The 17,264-nt window shown below is 41.7% G+C and overlaps 1 pseudogene; it reads right to left on the bottom strand.

Annotated features, from left to right (window-relative positions):
- LOC139364008 (ATP synthase F(0) complex subunit C2, mitochondrial-like) overlaps window positions 1–14,030 on the bottom strand; it is a 38,883-nt pseudogene extending 24,853 nt beyond the window's left edge.
- Between the last annotated feature and the right edge of the window lie 3,234 nt (window positions 14,031–17,264).

Raw genomic sequence — 17,264 nt, forward strand, 5'->3', positions numbered from 1 at the left:
CAGTAACCAAAACAGCATGACACTGGTACCAAAACAGATTTATAGACCAAAGGAACAGAACAGAGGCCTCAGAAATAATACCACACATCTACAACAATCTGATCTTTGACAAACCTGACAAAAACAAGCAATGGGGAAAGGATTCCCTATTTAATGAATGGTGTTAGGAAAACGGACTAGCCACATACAGAAAATTGAAACTGGACCCCTTCCTTACACTTTATATAAAAATCAACTCAAGATGGATTAAAGATTTAAACGTAAGATCTAAAACCATAAAAACCCTTGAAGTAAACCTAGGCAATACCATTTAGGACATAGGCATGGGCAAAGACTTCATGTCTAAAACACCAAAAGCAATTGCAACAAAAGCCAAAATTGATAAATGGGATCTAATTAAACTAAAGAGCTTCCGCATAGCAAAAGAACTATCATCAGAGTGAACAGGCAACCTACAGAATGGGAGAAAATTTTTGCAATCTATCCACCTGACAAAGGGCTAATATCCAGAATCTACAAGGAGCTTAAATGTACAAGAAAAAAAGAAAAAAAAAAACCCATCAAAAAGTCGGCAAAGGATATGAACAGACATTTTCAAAAGAAGACATTAATGTGGCCAACAAACATAAAAATCTCACCATCACTGGTCATCAAAGAAATGCAAATCAAAACCACTATGAGATACCATCTCACACCAGTTAGAATGGCAATCATTAAAAGTCAGGAAACCGCAAATGCTGGAGAGGATGTGGAGAAAAAAGGAACGCTTTTACATTGTTGGTGGGAGTGTAAATTAGTTCAACCATTGTGGAAGGCAGTATGGTGATTCCTCAAGGATCTAGAACCTGAAATACCATTTGACCCAGCAATCCCATTACTGGGTATATACCCAAAGGATTATAAATCATTCTACTCTAAAGACACATGGACATGTATGTTTATTGCAGTACTGTTCACAATAGCAAAGACTTGGAACCAACCCAAATGCCCACTGATGTTGGACTGGATAAAGAAAATGTGGCACGTATGCACGATGGAATACTATGCAGCCATAAAATGAATGAGTTCATGTCCTTTGTAGAGACATGGATGAAGCTGGAAACCATCATTCTTAGCAAACTAACACAAGAATGGAAAACTAAACACCGCATGTTCTCACACATAAGTGGGAGATGAACAATGAGAATATATGGGCACAGGGAGGGGAACGTCACACACCATGGCCTATCAGGGGGTGAGGGGCAAGGGGAGGGATAGCATTAGGAGAAATACCTAATGTAGATGATGGGTTTATGGGTGCAGCAAACCACCATGGGACACATGTACCTATGTAACAAATCTATACGTTCTGCACATGTATCCCAGAACTTTAATAAAAAAAGTGCCCACTTTAATTCCTTTTCAGAATACAAACTTAAATAAACTGACAAATCAGTAGACTCACAGTTTTCTTTTTTTTTTTTCTTTTTCTTTTTCTTTTTTTTTTTTTTTTTGAGGCGGAGTCTTGCTCTGTTTCCTAGGATAGAGGGCAGTGTAGTGATCTTGGCTTACTGCAACCTCTGCCTCTCCCAGGTTCAAGCGATTCTCCTTCCTCAATCTCTTGAGTAGCTGGGATTACAGGCAGGTGTCAACATACCCAGGTAATTTTTTTTTGTATTTTTAGTAGAAACGGGGTTTCACTATGTTGACCAGGCTGGTCTCGAACTCCTGACCTCAAGTGATCTGCCTGGCTTGGCCTCCCAAAGCAGACTCACTGTTGAAACTTGGGAGCAACAGCTTGCTTTGCAATGTGGAGCTGTAAGCAGTTCACCCTCCAGAGAGGGTTGAGGGTGACCTTGGAGAGGAAGACAGGGAGATCTTGAAGAAGTCCCTGAGGGGAAGTCACCTATGGCTGTGGGGATAGTAGATGTGAAGGGGGTGGGACTAAAGAAGAGAGGAGTTAGTGGTGTTGGAGGCTGCGTGGGGAGGGTTGTGAACCAGAGCTGCAGTAATAAAAGCCACAGTGGTAGAAAGATACGTGGTCACTGGGTGTGGTGGCTCATGCCTGTAATCCCAACACTTTGAGAGGCTGTGGTGGGCAGATCACTTGAAGCCAGGAGTTCAAGACCATCTTGGGCAACACGGCGAAACCCTGTCTCTAATAACAATACAAAAATAGCCTGTCATAGTGGCACAAGCCTGTGGTCCCAGCTACTCAGGAGGCTGAGGCATGAGTTTGGCTTGAACCCGGGAGGTGGAGGTTGCAGCGAGTGGAGATTGTGCCACTGCACTCCAACCTGGGTGGCAGAATCACACTACATCTCAAAAAAGAAAAAAAAAAAAAAGATATGTGGTCAAATTAGAGAGGGAGAAGAGAACCCTCAGGATGAATTTCAAGGTATCTTAGTCATCAAAGATATATGAATATATGTGTATATATAATTACCTAGGCCTTTTATATCAATGCTGTACATTTTATGAAAAGAGATAGACAACTTTGTGCAAATGATGGTTAAAGAGGCTCTTATGACTATAGTGGTCTTAAACATTTTTCAAAAGCACGAAGACAAATAGCATAAAGTCACTTTAAATCTTAGCATGCAGAATAAACAAGAGTTAACATTTTTAGTGTTGTTTTTCTAGAACTTCTGAGCTAATTTCTCCATAAACTGTTAATGAGTCCTTATTTAATTCCCACTTTTAAAAATGTAATTAGAAATTCTTTGCATTCTCTCTGCTTTCTCTTGGGTTTAAAAGTTCTTCTACCACAGAAAGAAGGATGAGAGAGGTGGCTGCTTCTTGTTTTTGGATGTACACACACAGTGGTAACTAGGTCATCTCTGGTTTTAACAGGCTTGCTGTTTACTTTGTCATGGAAAATGCAAGCAATAGCAACTTTTCTTCATTTTTTAGTCTAATTTAATCAAACACTATTGCCATTTCTTCCTACAGTTTATTCATTACTGTTCGTGTTTAAAAGTTAGATTTTGCAACTTTGAACCTAAGAAGTGAGTCGGTGTTTCCTGAGGTGCAGAAGGAGAAGGGGCCGGAGAGAGGAAAGAGGGAGGAGAAGGTATCTGAGAAACAACCTTGAAATGGAGATTTGCGTGCAGAAAGTTCATCGAGGTGTGCTCTTGGGTATAACTCCTGTGAGGGAATGAAGAAAGCAGGTTTGTGCAGAGGGAGAAGTTGAACTATGTAATTACGACAAAAGCCTCAGCCCAGTGCTGGAGCTAGAAAGCTCTTCCAGAAGTTTGTTTGTTTCTTTGTTTTTTTGAGGCAGGGTCTTGCTGTGTTGCCTAGGCTGGAGTGCAGTGGTGCAGTCATAGTTCATTGTAGTCTCAAACTCCTGGACTCAATTGATCTTCCCTTCTCAGCTTGCCAAGTAGCTGGGACCACAGCTGTGTACCATCACACCCAGCTAAGTTTTAATTTTTATTTTTTTTGAGAGGCAGGGTCTTGCTATAATGTCCAGGCTGGTCTTGAACTCTTGGCCTCAAGTGATCCTTCCACCTCAGCTTCTCGAAGAGCAGGATTACAGGTGTGAGCCGCCATGCCCCGCTGGAAGTATTCTTAGTAGAGGCAGGAGTTTGGCCTTTGTGTCTTTGCACTGACCAGTCATTAGATGGGAGCTGAAGGAGGAGTAAACTGGAAGCCAAGTAGCTCCTTCAGCTAAGAGCAATTTTTAGATATCCTGCTGTGAGCAAGCAAAATGCTTGTCACCTGCAAAAGTGAGCACCTTGGTTCAGGAGGGAATATCTAGGTGGTGCACCAGAGCATGTCAGATTTCACCTGTTGTGCCCTTGGGTCCACTTCCTTGATATAATAAATTTATCCCTTCCAGGAATAGCTCTTCTAGGATTCTCTTTGGTTCCTTTTTTTTTTTTTTTTTTTTTGAGAAACTTACAAGAGAAAGGTTAGTGACATGAACTACGTCCTCCACTGCTGCAGCTGGTCTCAGTGATGCAAATGCTACTCATCATTTCCTCCTCTATGTTCCCTTCACCCCCAGCACTTCTGCTGTTCTAGGTGGTTTACCAGGTGGGGTGACCGGGACCTCTGGTCTGAACCTCTGGTCACCATTCCTTTCATATCTTATATCAGCTGCACTTGTTCATTTACCATCAAAGTTAGTCAAGAGAGTACCGAAACACCCTAGGGGACCACCTGGATGTCAGACATGTCCTTCCCTGTCTCTCTCTTCTAAGGACACCCCTCACTTGTTCCACTGATCAGGGCCAATTACTCCTGCCAGGATGATGTCCTTTCCTTACCTGCTAGTCTTTTGGCACAAGAAACCTGAAGAAGCTGAGTTGCAGCTGTAGCCTAATGATTAATGTCATTTTTGCTGTGTCCTCTGGTACATGATTTTTCTTCTGAACCTGCAGGAGTCAAAGTTCCAGAGATAGGAAGTACAAATTTCATAAAGGGTGTGAATTTTCTGTGTTAACTTGGGTGGGCCACAGTGCCTGGATGTGTGGTCAAACATCTTTCTGGATATTTTTGTGAGCGTGTTTTTTTGATGAGATGAACATTTAAATGGTTAGACTTTGAGTAATCTGGTTGCCTTCCATAATGTGGGTGCACCTCACCAATCAGTTGAAGGCCTGAATAGAACAAAAGACAGACTTTCCCCCAGCAAGACAAAATTCAGCTGGTTTAGGTTGGGGCGCTCAGAGGCTCCCACTTGGCCTTCCACATTATGGAAGTACTTAACCCTGAGGCCAAGAAACCAATGTGGGAATTCTGCCTCCTCTTCTTCTTTCTTCTTCTTCCTTCTTCTTCTTCTTCTTCCTCCTCCTCATCCTCCTCCTCGTCCTCCTCCTCTTTGTCGTCCTCCTCCTTCCTCGTCCTCCTCCTTCCTCATCCTCTTCCTTCCTTGTCCTCCTCCTTCCTCGTCCTCCTCCTTCCTCTTCTTCTTTCTTCTTTCTTCTTCTTTCTCTTCCTCCTTCTTCTTCTTCTCCTTCTTCTTCTTATTCCTCTTCTTCTTTCTTCTTCTTCTCCTCGTCCTCCTCCTCGTCCTCCTCCTCCTCCTTCTACTTCTTCTTCTTCTTCTTCTTCTTCTTCTTCTTCTTCTTCTTCTTCTTCTTCTTCTTCTTATTATTATCATCATCATCATCATCATCATTTTTGAGACAGGGTCTTGCTCTGTCACTCCCGCTGGTGTACAGTGGTGCTATCATAGCTCACTGCAGCTTCGATCTCCCAGGCTCAAGCAATCCTCCTTCCTCAGCCTCCCAAGTAGCAGGGACTACACATGCATACTATCATGTCCCTAATTTTTGTATTTCTTTGTAGACAGATTTTACCACATTTCCCAGGCTAATCTCAAGCTCCTGGGCTGGCCTTGGCTTCTCAAAGTGCTGGGATTACAGGCGAGAGCCACTGCGCCTGACCTATGTTGGTATTTTGGTAGGACTGAGGAAATTACCATTAGGTGGGTTCTTGAACCTAATGTATTCATCATTAGGTAGACCTGGAATAGAAGTGGGGTCAATACAACATTTCACTGGGGCCCAGTATGACTTGGAGCCTATGTCTAGTAGGACTCAGAATGTCCTGGTATTTCCCTTTCTCCAATGTATGGTTACCCTAATATATGATCATAGGTCCACTTGGCAAATGATCTGGGTAATCATATACATAATCATACTATATACAATTGCCTTGGTGTTTCCGGGTCTTTTCTCCTGAAGACCCAGTCTCTCCTTCAGTCAATGAGTTTCTGTGTTTGAAAAACAGACTCAGATCCAGAAATTGAAATTGAAAAGAGATCATAATGTTTTTATTAGAGTAGCTTCTCTCGTCCTCTTGATGATTCCTTCTTGCTTTTCTCCCCTGACTTCATAGCAAATATGTCTATTAGCTGCTTATCTATCTTGTGCACAGGCGCAAGGACTCTGTGTTCTGTGAACCATCTCCCATTGCTCTCCATAGATGAAGCTCCTCTGGATCTCACTCTGACCATGCCACCTGCATTGCTTCTGATTAAGCGTCAAGTGTACCTCCTGGTCTTGATTGTTTGGGGATTCTATCATCCTCTATGTCATTAGGGAGCCACGTTACATGATGGTATATCTTTCTGCTACCCCTGGCTTACGAAGGACAGCCATCATTGTGCTTCTCCACAATGCTGGTTCTTTTCTCACCAGCATTTTTAATCCTCTCCTTACTGCTTTAAATAGAGCGTTCTTCTGGTGCTCAAGCAGAATATACTTGGCTGACAAGTTACTGGCTTTAGTGGTATATCCACTCCAGCATGTCCATTTCTTTGAGTCTTTTGATCCATTTGTCTATCATCTATCATGGCAATTCTAACATTTCTGTGAGTCATCAGTTTTTCTAAGCATCCAGGAGCTAGCTCAGCATGTTTGTCTCATATCCTTGGATCCTTGAAAGGGTGTTAAATCCTATATCCTTTATACAGATTTATGTTTTATTCCCCAGTCTTTTCCAATAAAGCTCCCTTTGGACCCAGCCCCATATATCTGCTCCTGGCCCCTGCTGGTAAATGTTGACTATGTCCTGTAGTTCCTTCAGGGAGTGATGCCTTTCCCTATAACAGGCCCACTATTTTCTGGATGGGATATATATATATATATTTTTATAGGAACTCACTTTGTCACCCATGCTCTGGAGTGCAGTGGTGTGATGATCTTGGCTCACTGCAACTCTGCAACTTCCGCCTCCCAGGCTCAAGTGATCCTCTTGTCTCAGCACCCCCAAGTAGTTGAGACTACAGGTGTGAGCCGCTGCACCTAGTTAATTTTTGTATTTTTTTTGTAGAGAGGGGGTTTTGCCATGTTGCTCAGGCTGGTTTCAAACCCCCGAGCTCAAAAGATCGGCCTACCTCAGCCTTCCAAAGTGCTAGGATTACAAGCTTGAAGTACCACACCCAGCATAGATGAGCTATATTTTGACTTGATTACTGGTCTTAGTTACTGACTAGGAAGGAAGGTGCCAGGGTGAATCGTGAGTGGGGTTCATATTGTCCTGCAAGGTAGTGGCCTCTCTACTTCCCTTATTTGCAAGAAATGGGGAAGTTCTAACCTTCAACATGGGATAGTAGGACACTTCTGGAGGGGAATTTGGGGTTCCAAGGTTTTAAAGTACATCAGCTTAGATGTCTAGATCCCAAGTTTTAGGACTCTCCCCAGCCAGAACTCTCGGCACAGTAGACCTTGCAAGGTTGAGAATTCAACCTTGTCTTGTGCTCTTCTAACCTTGTAATTAACTTCTGAACCCAATTCTCAGCTTTTCTACTTTTTGGCTGCAGGATATAACAACGTTTTCATATGTTATCAGTTAGACCCTTTGATTTTCATAATTCACCTGGAATTGGTGATTAATTACCCTCAGCTTTTCACTGTCTTTCTCTACTCATTGATAGCACTCAGCAATAGCCATCTGATTCCATTGCCCTTATAATTACTACTTCTCAAATGCCTGAGATATAGTAAACTTGTGAGTGCATTCCTTTCTGCCACTGTCTCCTCCTGGTTCACTACCAGTGAAAATTTAAGCAAGTTAACCAACCCCTACCAAAGACCAGGGACTTCAGTAATGCATCTGCCACCAGTGATGGGGTCTTTATGGCCGGCCAGTTAGCAGGTGGGCCAGCTTAAAGATCCCATTTTCAGGTTCTGTGTTTGTTTGTTTGTTTTTTTTTTTTTTTGAGATGGAGTCTCACTCTGTCGCCCAGGCTGGAGTGCAGTGGAGCAATGTTGGCTCACTGCAAGCTCCGCCTCTTGGGTTCACGCCATTCTCCTGCCTCAGCCTCCTGAGTAGCTGGGACTACAGGCGCTTGCAAACACGCCCAGCTAACTTTTTGTATATTTAGTAGAGATGGGATTTCACCGTGTTAGCCAGGATAGTCTTGATCTCCTGACCTCATGATCCACCCATCTTGGCCTCCCAAAGTGCTGGGATTACAGGCGTGAGCCACCGCGCCCGGCCTCAGGTTCTATTTTTTTCCATTGCCCCTGACATCAAGTGTCCTAGGTCAGGTACGCACAAAGTTCATTGGAGAATGATGTTGGGAAGAACACTTTTGAAAAAATGAAGGAAGCAGATTTGGGCAGAGGGAGAAGATGAGAGACAACACAGTCACAGCAAAACCTCAGCCATCCCCATGAGGAACTCTGGCATTGGATGTCCCTTCAAAGTAGTTACAAACTGAAGCAAAGGAGTCAATCCAATGCTTGCCTGCATCAACTAACCATTAGATATGGACCACTCTCAGGGAGAATGTGTAACCTTGGACAGAACAGTTTCCTTGGGCCAAGTGCAATATCCAGGTAGGAACTCAGCTATGAGTCATCTGCAAATCACTTCTGGAAGCTGAGGGAATTACTATCTTGATCTTGAAGAGAAAACTGGGCAGCACATCACAGCATCTACTATAGTTGTGGTCTGAGATCACTACTTGGATGTCTAATAGCGTCACAGGCTTAACATTTCCAAAGCATGGCTCTTATTATTATTATTTTTCTCTCTGAGTCTGCTTATCAGTCTTTGCAAATACTGTTATAAAGGATTTGTGAGGATCAGACCATAGCTTTTGGTTTGTTTCTTTCTTGCCTAAACCCCCATATGATGTCAGCAAGTCCCTTCAGTTATAACTTAAAAAGTATGTTTTGAGTCCACCACTTCTCTGTACCTTTACTGCTACTACCCTAGTAAGCCACCATCATCTCTTGCCTATAGCATTGCAAGTGTCTTTTAATCAAAGTCCGTGTTTCTATTCTTGCTTTCTACAATTTATTTTCTAAATGGCAACCACACTCTTAAAGATGCAAATCAGACCATGTCACACTTTTACTTACCTCTTTCATGATTTTACATTGCACTTGGAAAAAAATCTAAACTCTTTACCATGGTTTTACAAGGCCCAATATTATCTGATACCTCCATATCTCTCTGACCTCATCTTCTCCTTTCCACCATAGTAGTCACTATTATGGCCGCCTAATAGTCATTTCCTCCCCTTTTCCCAACATAATTTTGATTTTTTTTTCAGAGCACCAATATTCCCAGATAATGGAGCTATAGTAATCTAAGCCAGTCATGACTGTACTTTCCTTGCCTAATTCACTGCTGGATGGGTGGGTGGGGAGTGTTTATTAACTACTTCAGGCCTATAACACCAAATAAAATTCTGCAAGAGGCTTTCTGAGAATCTTCAAAAAATCTTTTGTTGAAAGGAGATGATGTGGCTATCACTGGCCCTTCTCCATTCCTTCTGCATGAATGTAGACATGCTGCTGAAACCGCCACAGACATCTTGTGACCATGAAGAAAAGACCTAGGGAATCACAGAGATTTTGACTCAAATGATTGAGCCTCAAAAGCAGTCTCTTAGTTCTGTCCCTGAAACACTCAGCTTTTTCCCACCTCCAGGCCAGGCCATGCACTTGCTTTCCCTCTGCCTGGAACTCTTTTCTCTCGTATCTTTGTATGACTGGCTCCTCCAGGTCTCAACTCACCTCAAAGAGGTTCTTTCTGACCATCCAATTTCAAGTAGCACCCACCTCCATCTCTTGTCCTGGCACTCTATCATAGTATACACATTTAAAAATAGCACTTAGCATTTTGTGAAAATGCCTTATGGAATGAGTGATTACTTTTTTATAAGCTGTCTCTCCAGTAGAATGTAAGTTTTATGAGAGTTGGGATGTTATTTGCCTTGTTCAATGAAGTTATCTGCAACACCTAGACTAGGGTCTGGCTTACAGTAGGTGCTAATGAATGTTGTTGAATAAATGAATAAATGTCATCAAATTCTAGCTGCATTTGGGCCATTCTCTTAATTTCTCTGATTTTTACAGTTTTTTGATTTTTTAAATAGGGATCAAGTAATACCATTTAGATGCACCACGAAATGCTATGAATGGCAAATGAGACAATGTTTGTGGAGGTGCGTGAGATTGCAGAAAGCATTGATGGTGCAAGCTCTGAGATTGTGGAGTGATAACAGCTCTCTCTCATTTTTGAGTATCTATGCTGTAATGCTGTAGGCATTGCAAATTTCTTTCTTTTATTAGACTCTTGTATATGCAGAAGAGAGTTATGAGCCTAGGAACCTGAGAAAGTAAAATCAAATGACTTGATTGCAGTGTTTATTGCAGAAGGCACCTGGGAGCACTCTGGTTGCTGTGTCTGAATGTGGCATAACTTGGTCTGGGGACTGCAGAGTGAATGAGTTTGAATTTAGGGTACCAAGGGTAAAGTCAACATATAGGCAGTTGCTAGCAGAGTGGAATGATAAAGGCATGATTATCTGAGGAAAGTGACTGGGGATTCAAAAATCAGAATAATCATGATAATAAAGTCATAAATTGGGCTTTATCAAAGGAAGGGAAAAAGCAGAAGGAAGCATGAGGGAAATATGTCATTTAGTTGGTAGAGACAAGTGTATGGAGGTATTTTTGGCTGCTGTTTACAGAGGTGATGATAGGGAGAAATTATATTAAGAAAACTAGGGAAGTTATTTCTTGAAAATTTAAAACATAAAAGTAGACTAGGCAACATCTCTACATTGTTCCCAACAATATTTAAGAGCCTAATAAGGAGAATAGAAATGTAATTATTACCCAGGTATGAACAGGTGGAAATTCCAAGATGGAAGAAGTCAATATAAAATAATAAAAATGAGGTTCTACTCCAACAGTAGTCTTCACTTATTGGAGAGGTGATGTTTCACAGTGGAAAGAGGACTAGACTTGGACTCAGAGGAACTGATTTGCTAGACATTCATTTGCTAGACAATACTGATTAGATATCTTCCATGTCTAGACATTCTTGGGTGCTGAGAATACCACACAGTCTCTGCCCTTAGAGAGTAACTCTACAGGGCATTGTGGGCAAGTTGATAAGCAATTTCAGCAGTGTGATAATACTGGAGTAAAGGAAGAACAGGGTGCTTTGAGAACACAGAATCCAGCCTGGTGTGTGCGTGGGGGGCGGGGGGCGGTGGGTGGGTGCGGCGTTGGACTGGGAAAATGCATTAGAGGAAGTGATGTCTACGCTGAGACTGGAAACATGCCAAGCTGGTTTGTGCCACAAGGCCTTTGCACCACCTGTTTCCTCTGCCCGGAATGCTGTTCCCTGTGCTCTCTGATATTTAGTTTAAATATTATCTCCTTAGGGTGGTTATTCCTGACTAACTAATGTAAGGAAGCCTGACAGAAAACCTTTAACAAATCACTGTTAATGTTTTTAGAATATTTATCATCATCAGGTGTTTTCTGGTATTTTTATTGTTTGTCTCTCCATTAGAATATTTTCTTCATGAGAGCTTGGACCTTGTCTTCTTTGTTCCTTGCTGTATCCTCAGTCTTTAGAACAGTTCCTGGCTCAGAAGAGATGCTCAACAAATATTTGTTGAATAAGCAATCAAACAAATAAATACTAATAACAGTTGAGGAAGGGAAAACGGGGACCAAAGGGGAGAGGAGAAAAATGTTCTTTCCGTCAGAGAAACCAATGGTTGTTGTGGGTTCTACAAGATTCCCATGCCCCCTCAGGATTTGTCGGAGAAAGCGACTCACTGCTCCTCACCAGAGCTTCGTTGCCTGTGTAAGGAGTTTCCTCTTCCACACTGATGGGCTTTTATTTCAATCTGATCCTATTCTGCCGCATTTTAACTTTCTGTTGGCACCCTCCTCTGTATTCCAGCTTTGCTACAGATATTTTAGTTTTTAGATATCCTTGGTTCTTCTAATGGAGTTTAGAGGTCAATCTGTGGGCTCAAGCTACCATCTTGAATCTGAAAATCTAAAGGAAAATACTACTCTTAGTTAAGGTTTGAACCCAAGTCATTTTTCCCCATAGATCTTCTGAAAAAGAAACATACGCAAATTACCTTAAGCCAAGCAGAACTAGGAAGGAAAATTTGCTGTAAAAGCAGTAAATGCAACTAACACAAAATAAAGTGTTTTAGAGTAAGTACATCAGGATTTTCCTTTTATGACTGAGGTTCCCCTGAGGGTAATTAATCTAAAAGGGTGCTCAGATAAGGTCCTTTAATATTGCCACCACCATAGAGCTGGCCTGTGGTGACTGGCACTAAGCTCTCCTTCAGACCCTGAGGAGTTTTTTGTTCAATATGCTAGGAACTTCAGTACAATAAGGTAAGGGAGAAGCTGTTCGTGGAAGGATCTCATGGGGCAGCTGCACCTCAGTGGACTCATCATGCTCTAGAATTAGATTTTTAGGTTCATAAAAGTAATTTTATTGTTCTTTTGTTGGGTGGTAGTCAAACTTCCATGTTTCTGATTTATCCACTTCAATGTGCTGCTGTATTTTGTTCTACCCAGGGCATTCTCTTCTGTGAAGAAGGTTTCCTTAGGACACCAAATGCTTAATACACATAAAAATAGAGTAGAATATAAATTCAATTAAAAATAAATTTGAATGGAGGAATGAATAAGATTTTAAGAAAAGCTATGTCAACTTTGAAAAGAAGAGCAAAGTTGGAGGGAGTTCATCTGATCAGAAGTTAAAGCATATTACAATGCTATAATAATAAAAACAGCAAGGTTCTTGTGTAAGAATAGAGAAGTAGACCTAATGGAACAGGACAGAGAGTTCTAAGAAGATTGAGGTATATATGGAGGCTAGGCTTTTGAGAAAGTGGCATAAAAAAAAGTGGGGGAAAGAAAGGTGTGAAGAAGTTTCAAGTTCTTCCTTTTTTCCTCTGTCCACTTTCTGTTTGAAATTCTCTGCTTTGTTCTTTTTCAATCCTCCCTCTCATGCAGTGGGAGAGGTGGGCCCATGCCCAGGAAGAGGAGCCTCACCCCACTTCCCTGCTGCAGGAGGCCTAGAGGAAGTGAAGCAAAGGAAGAAGGGTCAGGTAACTGGGGCCTATTTCTGACCTAGGCACTCTAATCCAGAGTTACAGGAGACTAGAGAGGGATTTATGGATAAAACCATAATTAATTCAACCCAAATGTAATTAAGTAGCCTATGCTTTTGTCCCATACCCTTTCTGAGGCATGTATTTCCATAAAAAGCCCTAATGTAATATTCAAATAATCAGATAACAGATTTGCTGAAGGCTTTAAAAGGAGACAGGAAAGAGGATTCATATGGCTTAAAAATTCTCCATTAGACCTCTCTGTTCTAAGGAGATGTTGCAAAGGATCATGCATACTGGGATAAAAAGAATTTATGTTCATTATTGCAGTCAACCCACAGCCTGCCTTCTGACCATCAGTGATTCACATTCCTCCAACATGCAAAATATTCCCAACTCAGGACTCACCTTGTCTCAATTCTTTTTTTATTCCCACTCCATATCCAGAATCTTTCCATTACCCTGACCACCTCAGCTCCCTTCACAGTTTACACACCTTTCTCAGAAAAGCCCAAGAAAGCTACTTGAAAGGCAGAAGGCAATTGCCTGTAGTTAGTACTTTATTTTTCCTTTGCCTAGAATTTACTCTATGGGCATATTATCCTTTCTTTGGGAAAATTATAGATGGCTCATGCCAAACTTATGGACCCCAGATCCTGGCTAGCACTTCTTGGGAAGGCAGTTACCATTATTTTCGGTTATAAAGAGCGGTGTTGCTCCCTTCCTAGATTTTGGGGCATGACTCCTCTTTTGGGCTTTTATGTTACCCTCTGCATTCTTTGTAGATTATTTCTAGTGTTAATTATCTTCAATAGTAGTTCTTCTGTCACTTCTGGACAGAATGGGCTTATTGTTTGAAACTCTTGTACAAGAATAGACTAGGATAATGACTTTTTCTTGCTTCATGAACTTTAAAATATTCATTTCATATTGTTTGATGGAGATGGCAGATACTCTTCCTTTTGTGTGCTTAAGACAGAAAACAAATTTCAGCAGAGAGCAGAAAAATACCTTTATTTGGAAAGTAAAGGAATGAGTGAGATAAGCTGTTTTTTTTTTTTATGCCAAATCTTATTACCTGGTTAAAATAATGCTGGTGTCTTTTATGTACATCAAATGGATCTACTTCTATGCAGGAAGCCTCCACCCCAGTCCTGTCCCTTCTTTGCTTGGCTGTCACTAACGTAGGAGTCATTGTTAATACGCTACACTAGTTCTTGAAAACAATGTGTAAGAACTGGGGGTGAGATGGAGAGAAGCTTGATAATTTGTGGGTCCACAACTGGGGGTGAGAAGGGTGAAAATCAGAAGCAGCTTTGAGGAAGTGACCACTCCCTCCCTATCCCAGGCTAGCTCCCAGGCAGGACTGGTCTATTTAATGTTGATTCTCCAGCCCCCATTCTTTCCCTTTGTAATCCAGCCTGAGACCTAACCAGTAAAAAACTCGTTTGGTTAAATAAAAACCTGTTAAAAACATGCAATCAACTCTTGAAAGCATAAGTAATGTTCTCACAGAGTTAATCTCTTTTTCCTCTATGCTTCTGTAATAGTTACCTCTTGCTGTATAACAAACCGCCCCAAATTTAATAGTCTAAAACAGCCATCATTTTATTTGCTCATGATTCTGTGTCAGAAGTTGGGGCTAGTATCAGACAGGTGGTCTGCTGGTCTCACTTGGGGTCACCCATGTATCTTTAGTTATCTGCGTTGGCTTAAGTTGGGCTGGCTCATCTCTGTTGCATGTGAACTTATCCTAGCTTGAGCTTCCCCACATGGTAGCATCACCTTCCAAGAGGGTGAGAGAAGAATCTGCAAGGCCTCTTGATGTCATGTCTCGGATGTCTTGCAATGCCATTTCTGTTGCATTCTGTGGGTCCAAGTAACTCACAGACCAGCCAAAATTTAAGGGGTGGCAAAATAAGAGGAGCTACAAGGAGGAGCTTGATAAGAGGAGCTACAAGGTCTCATTCCATAGGATGCATGCCTATAGGGATGGGAGGAATTATTGATGCCATCTTTGCAAATAATCCACCACAGCATCTATAGCACATGCATGGCTTTGTCTCTAAGCTTTAGAGAGAGGAAATCTTACTTGATATGCCGTGCCACAGGCACTAGGCCTTTCACAAAGCAAATGTTTGATAGTCATTAGTTACATTGATTCACATGTCGAAGAAGGGTGGAGTTACCATGAGTCTCATAGGAAGCCAAAATGTGGGTATCTGGACATCAAGTCAAATCAGGGGGCTTGGAATAGGTTCAGAGGCTAAAGGTGTAAGGCGTATTGGGGCATCTTCTGAGATAGCAACTTCTAAATGCCCATGGAGAGCTGGGAGGATCTGGCAGGAGTAAGGGTCAGGGTTGAAGCTGGGAACGAGGAAATGTGAGTAGTGGGATTCAGTGAAAAAGCTTCAGAAGGTGGTTCAGGATCTGGGATGGGTTGATAGGCTCCTTTGGTGGAGAGCTTCGTGATCCAAAGACTTAGGAATTAAAAAGACAGGTCATATGGCCCCCTGGTAAAATAGGACCAGGAGGCTGGGCGCGGTGGCTCATGCCTGTAATCCCAGCACTTCTGGAGGTTGAGGCGGGCGGATCACGAGGTCAGGAGTTTGAGACCAGCCTGGCCAATATGGTGAAACCCCGTCTCTACTAAAAATACAAAAATTAGCCAGCCATGGTGGTGGGCGCCTGTAGTCCCAGCTACTCGAGAGGCTGAGGCAGAAGAATCACTTGAACCCGGGAGGAGGAGGTTGCAGTGAGCTGATATCACGTCACTGCACTCCAGCCTGGGTGACAGAGTGAGACTCCATCTCAAAAAAAAAAAAAAAATAAATAAATAAATAGAACCAGGATAATCACAATAGATATTTATGTTCAAAAGAGAAAAGAGAATAACAGGAATCACATAGCACTTACCAGTCCACAGCAGTTCTGAAATCTAAATAGACACATGCTGCCACAGAGCTTTGCCTTTGGGATCAGAGCTAGGATCTATTTCCTGGGAGTGGCTCCCTAGTCCATTGTTCTTCATGTCTCTTAGTGTCACTTCCTAAGATGCCCTTGATTTCCATAAAAATGGCTAGTATTTGCAGCTGAGTAACCTTTTCAGCCTGTTTCTCATAGAAAGCTGGGAGCCCAGAGGCCTCTCTTTATTTTTGGGGGTCTCAAGTCTATTTTAGTCCAAGTTGACATAACTTTCATTAGCACAACTCTCCTGAAATCTCTGTGGGTTTCTATAAGGGTCTGTTTCAGATCTACTCCATTTAATGAAAGTTCCATGTACAATTCTGAGACAAGCCTCTCTTTTATTTTGGGAGCCATGTCAGGCTGCTGTGGAACAATTATTTTAATGCAAGCACTTTGCATAGCTGAGAGGACCCATTAATCACTGCCTTAAATCTTACAAATGGGCTTGCAGGGGCAACTTGATTTGATCTTTATCTTGAGGCTGTTTTAATACTTTGAGGATATTTTACTGGCTTAAGAGACTGGAAATGAGACATTGTCTAATTTTATTGTTTTATTGTCCCATCCAGTACGTTCTGGCTCCTCTATATACCTCTAAATTCTGCTTGAAACCAAACAGTTCTACTAATTCATCCATCTCTTCTCTTACCATATCATAATCAGCTAAAATAAGCCAATTGACACTCAGTACCTGCAAATCATCCTACCAAGATCTGCAATTTCATTAGTTCATTAGAACTATCTTCCTAGTTTACCATATGTGATAGTTTTGCCAATTATTTCTTTATTACATAATGTGGGATTCATTTTCCAGCCTGCTAGAGCAGATTCTTCATTGCATTTCCAGCCTCTGCTAACTATTTATTTGCCAGTTTTTAGACTTGGCTAAAATTTTCTTTGCTTCTTCTCCAGGCTCTGCTTGCTACCTGGTCTTAGAGTCAGTGCTACTTGTTTTAGATTTCATTATACGTTAGAACAAATTTCTTTCTCAGCTGTATTTTTCTTTATCACAAAACACCCGCAAACCTTGTGGCTTAAAACAATAAACATTTATTATTTTTCATAATCCTTTGGTAAGTTGGGTAGTTTTTCTGATTTGGGTTGGTGAGTTGGGCTGAAGGGTGTAGGATGGACTCACTCACATATCTGGAAGTTGCCTAGATGTCTATGGAGTGATAGAGATGACTAAATGTCTGTCATCATTTGTGGGCCAGCTTGAGTTTCTTACATTGAGATGATTGTAGGTTCCTAAAAGGCAGCATAGAAAGGCAAGCACTTTGTGTTTCTGCTTGTATCATGTTTGCTATCGCCCCATTGCTCAAACAAGTCAAATGGCAAAGCCCAGAGTCGATGTGCATTGAGACTACCTGAGGGCATGGATAGGAAGGAGAACTAGTGCAGCCAGTTTTACAAACAATCTACCACCCTTTTAGAGTTTTAATTTCTGCTCAGTATTAATTCT

This window comes from Macaca nemestrina, chromosome 7 (assembly GCF_043159975.1).
Source record: "Macaca nemestrina isolate mMacNem1 chromosome 7, mMacNem.hap1, whole genome shotgun sequence".
Lineage (NCBI taxonomy): Eukaryota > Metazoa > Chordata > Mammalia > Primates > Cercopithecidae > Macaca > Macaca nemestrina.